Genomic DNA, 14,934 nt, shown 5'->3' with positions numbered 1-14,934 from the left:
GAGATCTTCTCCTTTAGAAATGTTTTTGGAGTTCTATCAATGGGTAGATTCTCCACATGTTTTTATCATGTCATAATATCACTTACCGCAAATTTACTTTATGTGTATATATGTATACAGTTGTAAATATCAATAAATAAATTATTAAAAAAAAAAATTTATAAATACCCAAAGGTCCAAGAACATTGAACAAAAATATAATGTTTTCAACAATGTATTAAGAATAAATATATGTATTGAAAACATCATAATTTTTGTTTATATTTCATATTTATTTTATATTATGTTTTATCTAGTTTTTTGAATGTTGGACATTTATAAATTTAAATTAAAAGAAAATAGTAATTTCGTTTACTTTAATACGTTTACAAAACTTTTCTTACGGGTTTGACGGCATACTCTCGAGAAAAAATGTTTGCTTTACCTTTACTAATAATTGCTGGATAAAGAGTTTTTTATTTAATACAGCGAACAACTGGAATGTTCCCGAAGATGTGTAATAGGAAAATTATTCGAAAAACTAATACAAATTGAACGAGTTTCCATAGGAATCTGCACAGAACACTTTTTAAAACATAGGTACAAATACTGAAAATGCTAAATTCTGTCCTTTATCCGGGTCTCTGAACCTGTACTGGAGCCCTCCAGGATTCCAAGTAGGAAGTTTCCATTTAGAGTCTGAATATAATTTGTAATTTAGGAGACAATAATTACTAGTAAATATGATTACAAATTGAAGCCTTTACCTCTAATCTGTAAGCTTATAATTTGTTTGTTGAATTGAATGGACTTAAGGGCATGATGCGTTTAAACATTCAATTTATAAGTCATTGATCAATGCAAATATAAATCTCAATTCTGTTAGACCCATCCTAGATCTGATAATCTCTCAAAGGAAGAAACCTAGACCAAGGTTATACAAATCGATGGTCAGAGTATCAAAGTCTAGAAGAATAGAAATCCAAAAATCTTTTTTTTAACTAATGAAAAGCTATAACGGATTTAATGTTCAATACACCGATGCCTTCAAAATAAGAAATAGGGTTAAATGCGCTGTGAAAAGTAAATAAAATCAGTTTTTTTTTAACTACTAGTTATACTGGAGAAGTGAGAGCCGACATAAATGTACTACCCTGAATAGCTAGTTCCAAAAAAAATAAAATAATAATAACTGTTGGATCATTGTAAAGGCTCATGAAGTGTCTTAGTTGCCATTAACAACACATTAACAATTTCCTAATAAGAGAAATTCTAAATATATGGTGGGGGATAAAAAATAAAGCAAACAATAGATATGGATGTCATCCAGCTTTCGAAGGTGTCGTGGAAAATTAAATAGCTGACCAAGCAGACAATTTAGCTAGAAAATGAAATAGATCAGGAATAATCAAATCGAAAAATGTTACACACAAAGAGAACAATGGAAAAAAAAATTGTAAAGAGTCAAATTCATCTCAATTCCAAACTGATTTTAGGAATTGGAATGGAAACACCAGAATATCGAGGAAGGAAGAACTCATGTTGTGCCGGCTCAGGTTTGGTCACTGCCAGTTACTAAGATCTTTGGAACCGCCCACATGAGAAAATTATAACAACGCCCTTTAGACTTTGGTCTATATAACAAATTCCGCAAGAGTGTCCACAAATTAAAAAAAAAATTGGATTAGTGGTAAATCTGAAAGATAGAAAAGGACAAGCCATGACTGTAATCAAATTCTTCAAAGATCACAAGTTTCTACACCAAAGTTTAAAAAATACTTGAACACCAATCACCCTAAGAGGGAGAGTCGAAAACCAAAATAAAAAGCCCAAGTTTTAACTTACACAGTATGCTAAAAAGAACGAAATATAATTCTATACAATATAAATATGCAGATATAATATATACTTATGTGACTTTATGTTAAGAAGGGGGGATTAGAAAAGGAGATTATATAAAAGAAATGATAAAATTATAAATTTGAAAAGAGCTACATTATTATAATATTATAATTATATTTCTAATAAACAAGTAACAACTATGAAATCATTAAAACAACTAACCGATTGACTTGAAAACCTAAATGAAATATATAAATAATTAGAATAGTCAATTTTCCAACCGGCACTTTTACAAACGGGGGAAAGACATTTTCTAAATAGGAGGACCTGTTGGTTTCCCCAATGCTAGTAGCTGCAAAACCCAATATCCGTGAGGCTCCTGTCCCAATATTAACTTAACCAAGTTCAGACACTGTATAGAGTCCGTCAACACCAACAGGTACCTTCATATTCATGTTTATCCATCCATGTTTGCTCATTCAATTAACATCGACTGCAGTCGTCCAGAGATCACGCTTGGTATAAAATTGCAAAAATTTCAAAATGTTCTAGTACAATGTTGGTAGTTTTAAGGTCTGAAGTAATACGGATTAATACAAAAGTTCAATCAGTCATTGAGAAATTTAAAGTGAATTAAAGGTCACCTTTGCGTATTTTTTTAATACGATGGGCAAATTTTAAATGATTAAAAGAACATTACAACCATCATAAAAAAAATCGCTGTAAAATCTTTTTTTAAATACATAAACACTAAAGAAAGGACGTAAATTCAAGATTCAAAAAACCAAGACTTTAAGTCTATGAGACACCATAGTTAAAGAGATACAAGGAAAAAATATGTAATAGAAGGTTCAAACAAAATATATTTGGCATTAACCTATTATGGGTACACCGCTGATACACGTTGCGAAATAGACTAAGATTTTTTTTTTTTGTTAGAATTTATACATAAGGTTTTTTGAGGGCGCTAAAAAAAATCTGAATAGCTTTAAAAAAAATTTTTGTCATATTATATAGGAAGCTATTTTTGTTTCTTGTAGCATAGTATGCATCTTGACACATTTATAACAATAGTCCATATTTGTCTGTTATTCTAGGTCCGAAAACAAATCAATTGGTATATAATAATAATAATAAATATTATTGCCTCACAATGACATTAAAGCAACGCGGTATTAAAATAATTTACACAGATTGAACTAGCAAAGTAGGAAAAATTATTTTTTTTATGGAGAATTAGAGTTCATATTTGTTTTTTGCACCCCAAAAACCCTTGGATACGAATTTTTGTAGAAATCAAAAAATAAAAATTTTCGCCTTCGATTTTTATTCGAAAATTGCAATAACTTCAATAAGACACCTCCAATCTACACGAAACTTAACCAGAGCTCAGGGCACTCCAAAATGAACGAAATTAAACAAATTGGACTTTCATTAATAAATTAGAATCGTAGATATAAAATAAAAGGTTTTCCGAGAAAATTTCCTAATTTTAAACTGCTTTTTTTTTTTATAGAATCTTACATGTGGGTCGAATTAGTCCGATTACAGCTTTTCAATCGTTGTATTTAAGTTAAATTTGGATAACATTGTGAGGAGTTTTGAATTTATTTCATGAACACAGTACATCAGCGAAAACAAATACTCTCTAAAAATCTTTAGCACTCCAAACTAGCTCGAGCCTCTGCCTCTTGGTTTGTTATTTTTCTTTTCCCTCTCGTCAGGGTTAAGGCCCCAAGCTTTTCGCACCCTGTTGATCTGTTCTCAATTGAGAAATTACAATATTTTTTTTTTATTTAAATAACCATTTTTGTATTTAAGGGGTTGTAAATATGCTAAAACCGAATCTGATTATTATCTGAATTATTTTTCTTAAACAAAATCTTTTGGATTCTAGAAGCAACTTTTGGTTTTTGAAATTTTTAACACATTTAAGAGTTTAAGTGAATAACTATTTAATAGGATAGATAATCTTTTTTCTTACTATACGAATCGATTTGTCTATAATAACTAATTAATTCATGCAGAGTAACAGTAATAACGCAGAGGCGGCATAAGATAACACAAAAGTTTTATAAATATGTAAACTATTTTTCTTTCTCGGCTCCTAAGCCGTATTGGCAAGAACCCATGGACAAGAATCTTATATTTTATATTATATTTATCTTGTACCACCAAAAAAAGTTTCATTGAAATCAGTGATCTCACTAAGTAGCCACCTGTTAGTATTGTACTTCTACAACGCTTACTTCTACACTCTAGAAACATCGAAGCATGCAAAATGCGATTATTCTTACCACCATCATGAATTTTTTTTTAATAAATTTCATGCTGAAAAACTTAAGTTTAGCTCATTTTTCACTACGAGCACATTATATTTAAAGTTATTTACTGCGTGATAAAAAATAATAAGACCTTTTTTATACCATTTTATGACCAGTATAAATATGTTAAAATATCCTTTTTGTGCTCAATGGTTAACCAAAATAGATTTTTTCAAAAACCAACATTTTTAAATTACCAGGCATTTTGTTAATTTATTTTAACAAGTTTTATGGAAACTGCTATAAGATATCTGTACGCCTTGGCAGTCTCTTAGATTTCTGCCAAAATAATTCGCAAAATTATGATTTTCTGTTAAAATTATGATGATAAGGAAAACAAATTGGTTTTCAAAAACTCTATTTCGGGAAGCATTAAACGTACTGATATCTATCAGCCTATAAATAAACTATAAAGAAAGTTTATGATGAATATCTTCGTAGGAGTATTCTACGACTCATTATGAATACAGAAGCCATAGATCCAGTGTAATGTCAACTTTAAAATTAGTATTTCCTTCACATTACACACTACCATTACACAAAACGTTGACTGGAGAGTTATTTTCTGCGGGTTACCAAATTGAAGCTTTGTTTTTTTTAATTTACGAATAATATCCAAACAATACTTTGTTTTTTGAATTTCTACTCCCTTAATAAAAGTAAAAAACATCTAAAAGAGCGACAACATTCCTAACCTCTTTATTATCAACACTATTGATAATCATATTAACTCACTGATTTGCACCACTAATATAGTACGGAACTGGAAAATCTCAATTGCCAGAATATAAAGTGCGTTCTCCAAGAAGGTGGAGACGGTGTATCGACCAAGCACGGAGCCGAGAGCACGCAACGAAACTATTTATATATTCAGACATTTGAAGGAAAGACAGTTTTTTATATAATATTTTAATGTAACCCTAGGTGTATAAAAAAGTATCTACTTAACGTCCATAATTTGATAAACCTATAAACAATAGATTATTCACTATATTGGAATGATGCAGAAATAATACAGGTCCCAGCCTTTTTTACGTTTTAAAACAAACTTTGTAAAAAAAAAAAAAAAATACTATTTAACGTTATCCGGAATACATGTTAATAAACTATATTCTATATCTTATTTTTCACTCATTTTTCAAATAATGAAATTATTTTTAAACGTCTTTTAAAGACATGAAAGACAATGAAAAGGTCAAATAAAAATTTTTACCAATTTATTTTTTAATAATTAATTTATTGTTATTTACAACTGTATACATATATACACATCAAGTAAATTTGCTGTAAGTGATATTATGACATGATACAAACATGTGGAGAATCTACCCATTGATAGAATTCCAAAAACATTTCTAAATGAGAAGATCTCGAGGCCATCTTCTTTTCAGACGACTAGGAGGATTGTTAGGTAGTGAAGGAGTTGGTTAGAAACGAGTTGGTTTGGGTGATAGGGAAGTTTATCATGGAAGGATTAGTATCTGGTTATAGCCACATCGGCAAGATATGGGACATTGAGATCCTGATGGATGATTTGATTTGTGACAAAATAAGGAGCATTAAGGATTTTACGAAGGATTTTGGACTGTAAGGATTGGATTCGATAGGAATTCGATGGTTTAGTGGAGCCCCATAGCTCAACTCCGTATGTCCAGATAGGCCTTATAACAGTCATGTAGATCAGTCTTTTGTAATGGATTGGAAGTTTGGACCGTTTGTCTAGTAAATGTTGCAATAGTCGGAATCGACGAGCAGTTTCTTGTCTTTTTAGTCTTGTATGAGGATTCCATGTCAGTCGTTTGGCCAGATTTAGTCCTAAGTAACGGATCTGTTCAACAGAAATAAGTGGGGTATTATTAAAAGATACTGTGGGGCAAGACGAATTTGCCAAATTTAAACTAGGACGCAATGCTACACGATCAGCTCAGCATTGCACAGCATAGGTTTCTGAAGTTTTGTTGGAGTGATTTCGAATCGGAACACGAGTTAGTAAGTGGATGTCATTCCATAGTTGACAACGACTACCTATAATCACCAATCTATTACTGCCCACATAAAAAATGTTATAAAAAAAGTTATGGGCTGGCAACTGCAAATTTTTCGTCTCTTACTGATCGATAAGATGGGCCTGATCGTTCTCAACGGTAATTTCCCACATGTTGCTCAACCAACTCTGCGACGACTGCACCAGTTGGGTTATGAAATGTTTTAATAACCACTCGATTCGTCACTCTATTCTGTTACTGAATTTCTCTATTTAAAGTAGCTAGACAACATTTCACTATATAAATAAAATTATTAGAAGTCCTTTTAGATAGTTAATTTGTCTTAGGGATCCAAATGTCTACCTTGCTGGCATAGTTAAGCTTGATGTAGGTTAGAAAAATTTAATTTATTTTGCAGGATTTATTTTTATTAAATATATATTCTTCAAATAAATATATAGCACATTTTCAATAAATATATAAAAAAAAAAATGCGTTGATTTTTTATCAACCCAATAATACTTGGTTCGGCGTAACTTCCAGGGTGTTACATAACAGTTCGTAATAATTTTCTAACAATATACATCAGATATACATAAAAATGAGAAACAAGTATTAAAAATGAATAGAGTATTAGGAGAATAATAAAGAGAGAAAAAAGTAAATAAAAGAGAAGTACGTATAAATAAAATATACATATAATCAGTGATACTTAAAAAATTTATATCCTAATAACATATTGAATAACAATATCAAAAAAAAAAAAAAAATATATATAACCATTTTTGAAGTTTATTTTTAAATTTCCAACTGTTGTCTGAGCCTAAAAACTAAATTGGTAAACTGAAATTAAAAATAACAAAAATATTGAATTTGTGTGGTATATTTCTAAATAATTTAATTGCTACACACTTAACTATTAATTTGTTGATAAAGCTATTTTTCAGCTTTAAAATAATCTTTCTAACCTAATTTGGTTGATGATAGCAATTCATTAGTCAAATATCATAGCAAGCAATTATTGTTATAAAAAATTTAATTTAAAAATTGAAATGTTGAAAATTAAATCAAAAGTAAGACTTTTTTCTCATTCTTAAAAACATTGGAGTATGTTTCAACGTTTTTATAAAAAGTTCTTCATCGTGTTTAACTAAATCCAAATTTTTAGAAATCATTTCTTCAAGTGCATAGAGAAACTCACAGAATAATGTAATGATCAACGAACACACTTTTAGTCTTTATTCAGGAGTACCGATTCTAATTTTTAAAAAAAATTGAATAACTAAAAAAAATGAATTAATTCCTCAACTAATTTTTCAGAAAGGAATGTCAGAGATAACTTAATTAATCAAAACCGCCCCCTTCTATTTCTTCCTTCCGAAAGCTTCTTTCTGGAAAATTATTTCCTTGGACCTCTTTCACGAAATAATTAGCTCCAACATCTGAAGGAAAATCTCTTATACTATAATAACTGGCCTAAGATGAATAAGGGGTTCCACGACACAATATTTCACTTAGTAATATAATATTTCAGAAATCTCGTCAAAAATGGAGGGACCGATCCAATTTAGAAATCAGTATTTTAATCTACTATTGTAATATAGCAAATATTATGAGTAAAAAATGTTTGTAGATAGAACATTATATTTGTTATATTACATTTGTAGAATAAAAGAATTAGAAATGGTCGTATATTTCTAAACACTGAATTAAAACATAGTGTCACTGAAGATGTAGATATTTCAAGTTCACAAAAAAAAAAAAAAAATGCAAATTTTACGTATTTAATGTATTAGAAGTGCTCAACAATATAAAATATATTTTTTCTCAGGATTAAAAGTCTAATTAAATTAGACTAAGGAAGGTTTTACAAAAATATATTCACACTTATGCAATATCTAACCATTATCAAACGTTTATCTAAAATTTGACTTTCATTCTTTTTATACACAGAGTATTTCAGAGTAAGGTGTGAAAACCTAAAATTAAGAACGTCAAAACAAGAAAAAAAATCCCACAAGAGGTATGTCCATTAACACATTGTTTAATGGGTACTCACGATTTAAGATACACGTGCTTTTGATCAAGTCTGGCACCTGGGACTGCTATATAAGATCCGTAAATTCCTGCTCAATATATGTATCCCTTATTATCTCTTCGACAGATTACTTCCCCATCCTAGGACTAAAACCACATTAGTAGAACAATATTAATTTGATAAATTATTTATGAAATCCAAAAAATAAATACATATATTGAAATCAACTAGGTTAAACAGTGCAACATGACCACGATAATTTAATTCGTTCAATAATTAATCTAAAAGCGAGATTCAAAAATAATTTTCTCTTATCCTATAAATAATTCCATTATCATAATTATTGCACACAATATTTATTTAAAAAAAAAAACACAAATGTTTGCCAACATTTTTTTAAAATTAATTAAATTTCTCAAAAAAAATGTATACATATTAGTTGAAATATTATTTTGATGAAACAGGTGAAACCATAAAATATAATTTAAAAAACCGTAATTGAATAAATAAAGAATTTCGATTGATCATTATTTTATATCTTCAAATTATAGATTAAATTTAATAATTAAATTTAATTGTAAATTTAGTACAATAAGTTGATATGATAAAATCTAACATAAATTATATTTAAAAAAAAAACTTTGTTGATTTTAAATTACCTATTTATTATATTAGACATTATTTCAAATCATTTTAAATGTTTTCATAGACTTACAATTACAAAAAAAATGAAGTATTGTCATACTTCTTTCGCTAAGTACGTAATGTAATGAGCAACGAAATAGACAAACTCTCCTTGATAAACAAATAAATAGTTTCTTCCTCGTCGAATATAAGATAAGTTATGCGATCCTTCAGAGAGTCAAACATGGAAAGAAATACTGGGCTAAAAGAATTACATAATTCAGAGAGAATAAGGTCAAGAAATAACAACTTCATTCCTCAGGTTATGTTTTTTCCTCGATATTACATTTCAACTTGGTAACACAAACAATTTCAAGGAAAACAGAGAAAAAAAAAAGGATCAGATAAAATAAATAGTAGAAGGGTCCAATAAGGGGTTAGATAATTCCTGTTATAGAAGGAGGGTGCGATCAGTGATGATACCCAAATAAATAAAACTTATTTATTTTTACTGACGTTTCGGCCTGAATTCCAGACCTCCACAACGGAGACTCATACGAAGTTTCCGCAGATTTTCTCTGTACGAGTCACCTTGATGAAGAACTGAAATTCAGATCGAAACTTCAGCACAAATAAATAGGTTTTACGAGGAGAAGATGGTTGGAGGTGCGGTCAAAGTGAAACACAAATAAGTTGGTATAACCTATTTATCGTATACTTTATTTATATTTTGCCTCTTTATCAATTATTATTGTTACATATATTTTCTTCCTCTCAATTTTCTTTTTCTTTCCATATTTCAATTTTTAAATTATTAATAACTAATATGTTCATTCTTCTTTCCATTATATAACTTCATTTTTATTTTATTTCCTTAATTATGTTATTTTACTCACTTTTTCAATTACCTATGTATACATTTTATTTCCCGCTTCTCTCATCACTTCATTTTATTAATTCTATTTTGTAAAATTATTCATTTTATGTTATTCTGTTTATACTTTCTTTTTTATTTTCTATACTTACTGTGGATGTTATCTTGTTCTGTTCTTAGCCCTGAAGAAGGCTAGAAACTCTAACAATTAAATAGGTTACACCAACTTATTTGTGTTTTATTTTGACCGCACCCCCAACCATCTTCTCGTACGTCATCCACGGTCAACTATCTCTCTTAATTATAAATAATAAGTCTTAATTATTTGTATATGATTGATGTCCACAGCCCGACCATTTTCTTCACATATTAACAGGTTTAGTAGTAGTACAAGTGAATTTTGTGAATTAGAGACTTTAAATTTATCTACCTCTACCTGAGCCATTTCACATGCATCAACAAAATTGAGAAATATTAATTATAATAATTTTATCAATGCTGAAGAGTGAAAGTGAAAATATTAAACTACTTTAATACACAAAAAAACCTTAACATTGAAAATAAGCATAGTCTAAAGGCAAAATAAAAACATGATATATATATATACTAGCAATGTTTCGTTATTGCAAGACTTGAGAATGCACTATATAAAAAATAGTTTGGTATCAATTCAGATGAAATTGAACATTTAGATACATATTATAGTTATGATGTTTAGCTACAATTTTTTTTTAATATAAGCAGTGTTTGTTAATAATTTTATGATATATGGATTTCAGACGACTCTAAAAGCGAGTATGATGTTTGCCAATTTTACTTGAACCTTCTTCAGGTTTTTATATTTTTTTGTGAATTTAAAATCATTTAATAGAAACAGAAATATATTAAGGAAAGGAAAAAATCAATTGGTATATAATAAGCTTGAAAAAACTATATACTTTCTGAGTTATGCACCAATAATGTTTTATTCTGTTCATAAGTTTTTTTCTACTGGATAGATCAAGGATTTTCAATTTCAGGCCCTTTTTAAATATTGCTTTATTTAACTATCTTAAAGTCTCTTTTTTCCGTTTTAAGCAAATATCTCAAAAGTTATATACGATCGTCGCTCCCCGGGGGTCTTAGAGGGGCGGATCCGATGGGTAAGAATTGGCGTTTTTCAATTTCAGACGCTTTTTAAATATAGCTCGATTTAACTATCTTAAAGTCTCCTCTTCCCGTTTTAAGCTAATATCTGAAGCGTTATAAAGGACCGTCGCTCCACAGGGGTCTTAGCGCGGTGGGTCCGATGGGAAAGGATTGCCTTTTTTGTGTTATGATCTCTTGTGTGATTGTGACATGTCGTACATGGACCAACCTACTCGATTTTTTTCTTGAAATATGGCCCCAATGTTTTCATCGCTTTTATCCCACAATTTTATCGCTTAAATGTCCAAGTTATTGAAATGTTTATATTGTCAAGAAAAATTGGAGGAATCGTTTCATAAAGTCTTATACCGTGACTTAGTCGTTTATTTCCACAGTTTAAACCAGTCTTATAATTTAATTTAATTTTGTTTTAGAGTATGTAACGCATATAGATTTTTATGTCTAGTCATAATCAATGTATCACCTGCTCATGTCATGAACCTCCTCAGGACGAAACCGAACATTTTTAAAAAATAATGCGTGTAAATAGGTTAAGAACTTTCGGAGATCTTACATTTATATATATATTTAAAGATGAAATATATACATGAATAATATTAGCGTAGCAAAACATGTTTTGTTCTTTTTTAGCGTTTAAGAGAGGATTTGTTGAAGTTTTCAATGTCTTTTATTAATAGATTTTCAGAAAATGTTGTGTTATTGAAATAAGTAGCAATGAACCAACACAATAACTAACTATTCCATTTCCATCTCTAATACGGGATATTATACTAGCAGATATAGCTCAGAAGAAAAAAAAAATACTTTAGTTTAACTGAGTACCTAATTTAAAAAGGAACAGGAATTCAGTTTAAAGAAAATTAAAACATCGCTCTTAATCCAGTCTTTAAAGTTCTACAAATCACATTTTAAGCTTAGACTATAGTACTTAAGAATTGTGACTTAAAAGAATGATACATCAAAGCACTTGGTAAAGAAGTCCCCGGCTAAGGATAATCGGATTCCAGAGTTGATTAGGTTCCCAGGAGCAAGGTAATTGGCTCTCAGGATCAACACCGAGTCAGCGGCGGCTCAGTTCAAGAGCAGTTTAACTCATTTACAGTTCTGCACTTGCGGGAGGGAGTTGTCTAGGGGGGCTTTTAACTCGGTTTATCTCCTTCTTACCAACAAGTAACCGACCCTGCCCTTAGGGTATACATAGATCTAATGTATAAAATTAATATTTTCAATTTGATTTCCGTAAATGTTTAGAAAGTAATGATTTCTTGAATTACAAAATTTTAAAAACTCACTCTGTCTCATTATCCTCAGAAATTGAAATTGCAGACGTAAATAGTTGCAATACCTGCAAAAACAAAATAAAATTAAATGTAAATAAGTAGGTTTAACATGACGATAATAGATATATTAATATAATTTTTAAAAATGGTTATATTTCTTTTACTACTTTGTTATTCACACTAACTAATTTTGATTTTCACCTAAGATTAAGAACTATTTTGTTTCGTTCCAAAGAATCTTTTTGGATTTCTAAACAATTTTTTTTTTTTATAGTCGTCTCTATAAATTATAATATACAGATTGCCATAAGCCTATAATTGTTACATGGAACATGTTAAGGTGCGAGTATTACAGATTTAAATCAAGTTATGAAACTTTGGAAAGTTATCTTGGTTGTCTCAACTAAGTTCAATGTGAATTGTTAGTGTTTATATGTATCTGTTGTCAGTTTATTAGTGATGTTACAGTAGCTGTTCTTAAATTATTTTTTTTTACGAACAAAGGACCATGTCAGCTACGAAGAAGTCGCCAACGTCCGCCTACTCGACGGAGATCGCCTTTTGACGCCCGCTTAACAGGCCAAACTTCTGACAGCATTATCGGCGGGATATCGAAGAGGGCACAGGATATCAACTAGCCATCCCCGTCTTGGCCCGAGACACCAACTACGTCTTAGTTAGTCCGAAACAACTTTAGGCAATGAGAAGAGCTAACGGCAAAGCCCTTGGCCATTAGCGTGTCCAAACGGTACTCCTGAAACAACTATCGCGCGAAGGAATTACTCACCTCCCTAACTTGTACTTGAGGTTGAGATACTCCTCCACTATATGAAAATATGCCATCTTGTTTCCACTCCGAATATTGGAGCCGGTGGCAGAACGCTTCCCTACGCTGATTAGGCACTGGAGGGAGAAGCAAAATAGAAGTTCCCACTCCTCAAGGCGAGTTAGTCTTGGAACGAGGCTCATGACTACAGACCCATTAGCCTACTGCCGGACATCGCTAAGGCATACAAAATTACCTTCGAGAATTCTGTGATAAACACATTGTAATACCTCACAAGAAAACTGGTTTTCAAGCCTATTTGAGCACTGAACCCCATCACAAGAAGTTGCAGAGGGAACAGAAGATTAGCTTCAACAGAAATAAGACAACGAATCTCCATATACTGCACAAAAGCCTTCGACTCTGTATTTCACAATAATTTTATGCCGTAAGCTTGTAGATCCCAAATGCCAAAAAAAAAGTAAAGTTCTTGGATCTGCTGAATTCCATCTTGACCTATTCTCACCTCACCTGGACAGTCCCACTCTGCTTTACCATACTGAAAACGTCAAACATTACATTACACAAAATGTAAGTGTACTTGACCTTTTTTTTGAATAATGCGCTATCTCTATTCAATTTTTTTTTTAGGCTGTTGAGGTGAGATCTTCTCTCTTTGGTTTGCATTTATGTGATTTTGTATCTTTTAAACCTGATAAAACCAAACAAAGCGATTGACATAGTAATTAACATTGACTTAGTAATTGACTGATATCTGAGAAGATAAACCTTTTTTTGGAATCTTTTAAAAAATTTACTCTCACTAATTAATAAATAGCGATATCTCTAAATCACCGACGAAAAGATGGATCGTTGCGGCAGTATATAAAAGTTCACAACCTTTGCCATCTAGCATAAAGTATAATACGTCAAAGGAAGTTTCTGCTACAAAAGTCCGCATCGCCTATATAAAACTTGGGTTGGGTCATTGTTTTTACAACACTTGATACTAAGCTTCTAAACCTAAAGACTGTATGTTACAACATATTCTAATGAAAGTTACCACCATCCCCAGGGGAGTATATCATAAATACTCAAACTATACTTGTAAAAAATAACAGCAACTCCTTAAAATATAATTAGAAGTATCACAAAGGGTATAAAAAAAATTATAAAATTGATCCCTCATTACAGTTCATTCAGTTCATTATTAAAAAATTGTCGATGTTTCTTACATTTATCCATAATCTGGTTCAATCTATAATAAATTAGAAAAAATTACATTTTATCAACCCATTACATTTCTATAATTTTATGACTATATTCGAGCAATATTTAAAAAGCGCCCAAAAATTAAAAAACGGCATGAAACGCTCCACTCCATGGTAGCGGTACTTATCCGACTTTTTAAACAAACATAGCGAGAAGGTTGGTCAATGTACGACATACCACAATCTCACAACAGATCATAACACAAAAAAAGGCATTCCTCCCCGCCGGACCCGCCGCGCTAAGACCCCCGGGGAGAGGCGGTTCTGTATCACTTTTGAAATATTAGCTTAAATCTGGAAGAGGAGACTTTAAGATAGTTAAATCGAGCAATATTTAAAAAGCGCCTGAAATTGAAAAACGGCATAACATTTATTGTATAAAATGAAAAAAATATATCATAGATTGGAACAGATGATGGATAAATCGATTATCATTAGAGAAGGAAGTATAAGTAGTGAGGATTTTTCCTGTAAAAAGGAAAAAAATTGAACTCTTAGACTACAAGTGACTTTTTTAACATCGTTTCTGAAAACCGGCTTATCTAAATATTGTTTATATGCAATTTTGTGAACAATAACCTTGAGTGATATTTGGCCACAATTTTCACATTTTGATATAGGTTTCAAAAGTTCCCAATTTTCCGGATTTTCAAATTATTCAATTATAATAATCAATATTCTCAATTAGAAATATTTACAATGCATATAACTAAGGATATTATTAAGTTAAATGCTTTCATAAATCAAAGTGTAGGGCATTCCATTCCACGAAAACAGAATTAGGTCGGTGTTGACTCTTTGT

General features: G+C 30.5%; 1 protein-coding gene across 2 annotated transcripts in view; it reads left to right on the top strand.

Annotated features, from left to right (window-relative positions):
- LOC106686603 (glycine receptor subunit alpha-4) overlaps positions 1–14,934 on the top strand; it is a 116,506-nt gene that overhangs the window by 71,068 nt on the left and 30,504 nt on the right. The gene's annotated exons all lie outside the window — the stretch shown is intronic.

The sequence above is a fragment of the Halyomorpha halys genome, unplaced genomic scaffold (assembly GCF_000696795.3).
Source record: "Halyomorpha halys isolate HHAL.00 unplaced genomic scaffold, Hhal_1.1 Scaffold845.1, whole genome shotgun sequence".
Classification (NCBI taxonomy): domain Eukaryota; kingdom Metazoa; phylum Arthropoda; class Insecta; order Hemiptera; family Pentatomidae; genus Halyomorpha; species Halyomorpha halys.
Note: the sequence above shows the minus strand (reverse complement) of the source record. Positions and strands in the feature narration are given on the sequence as shown.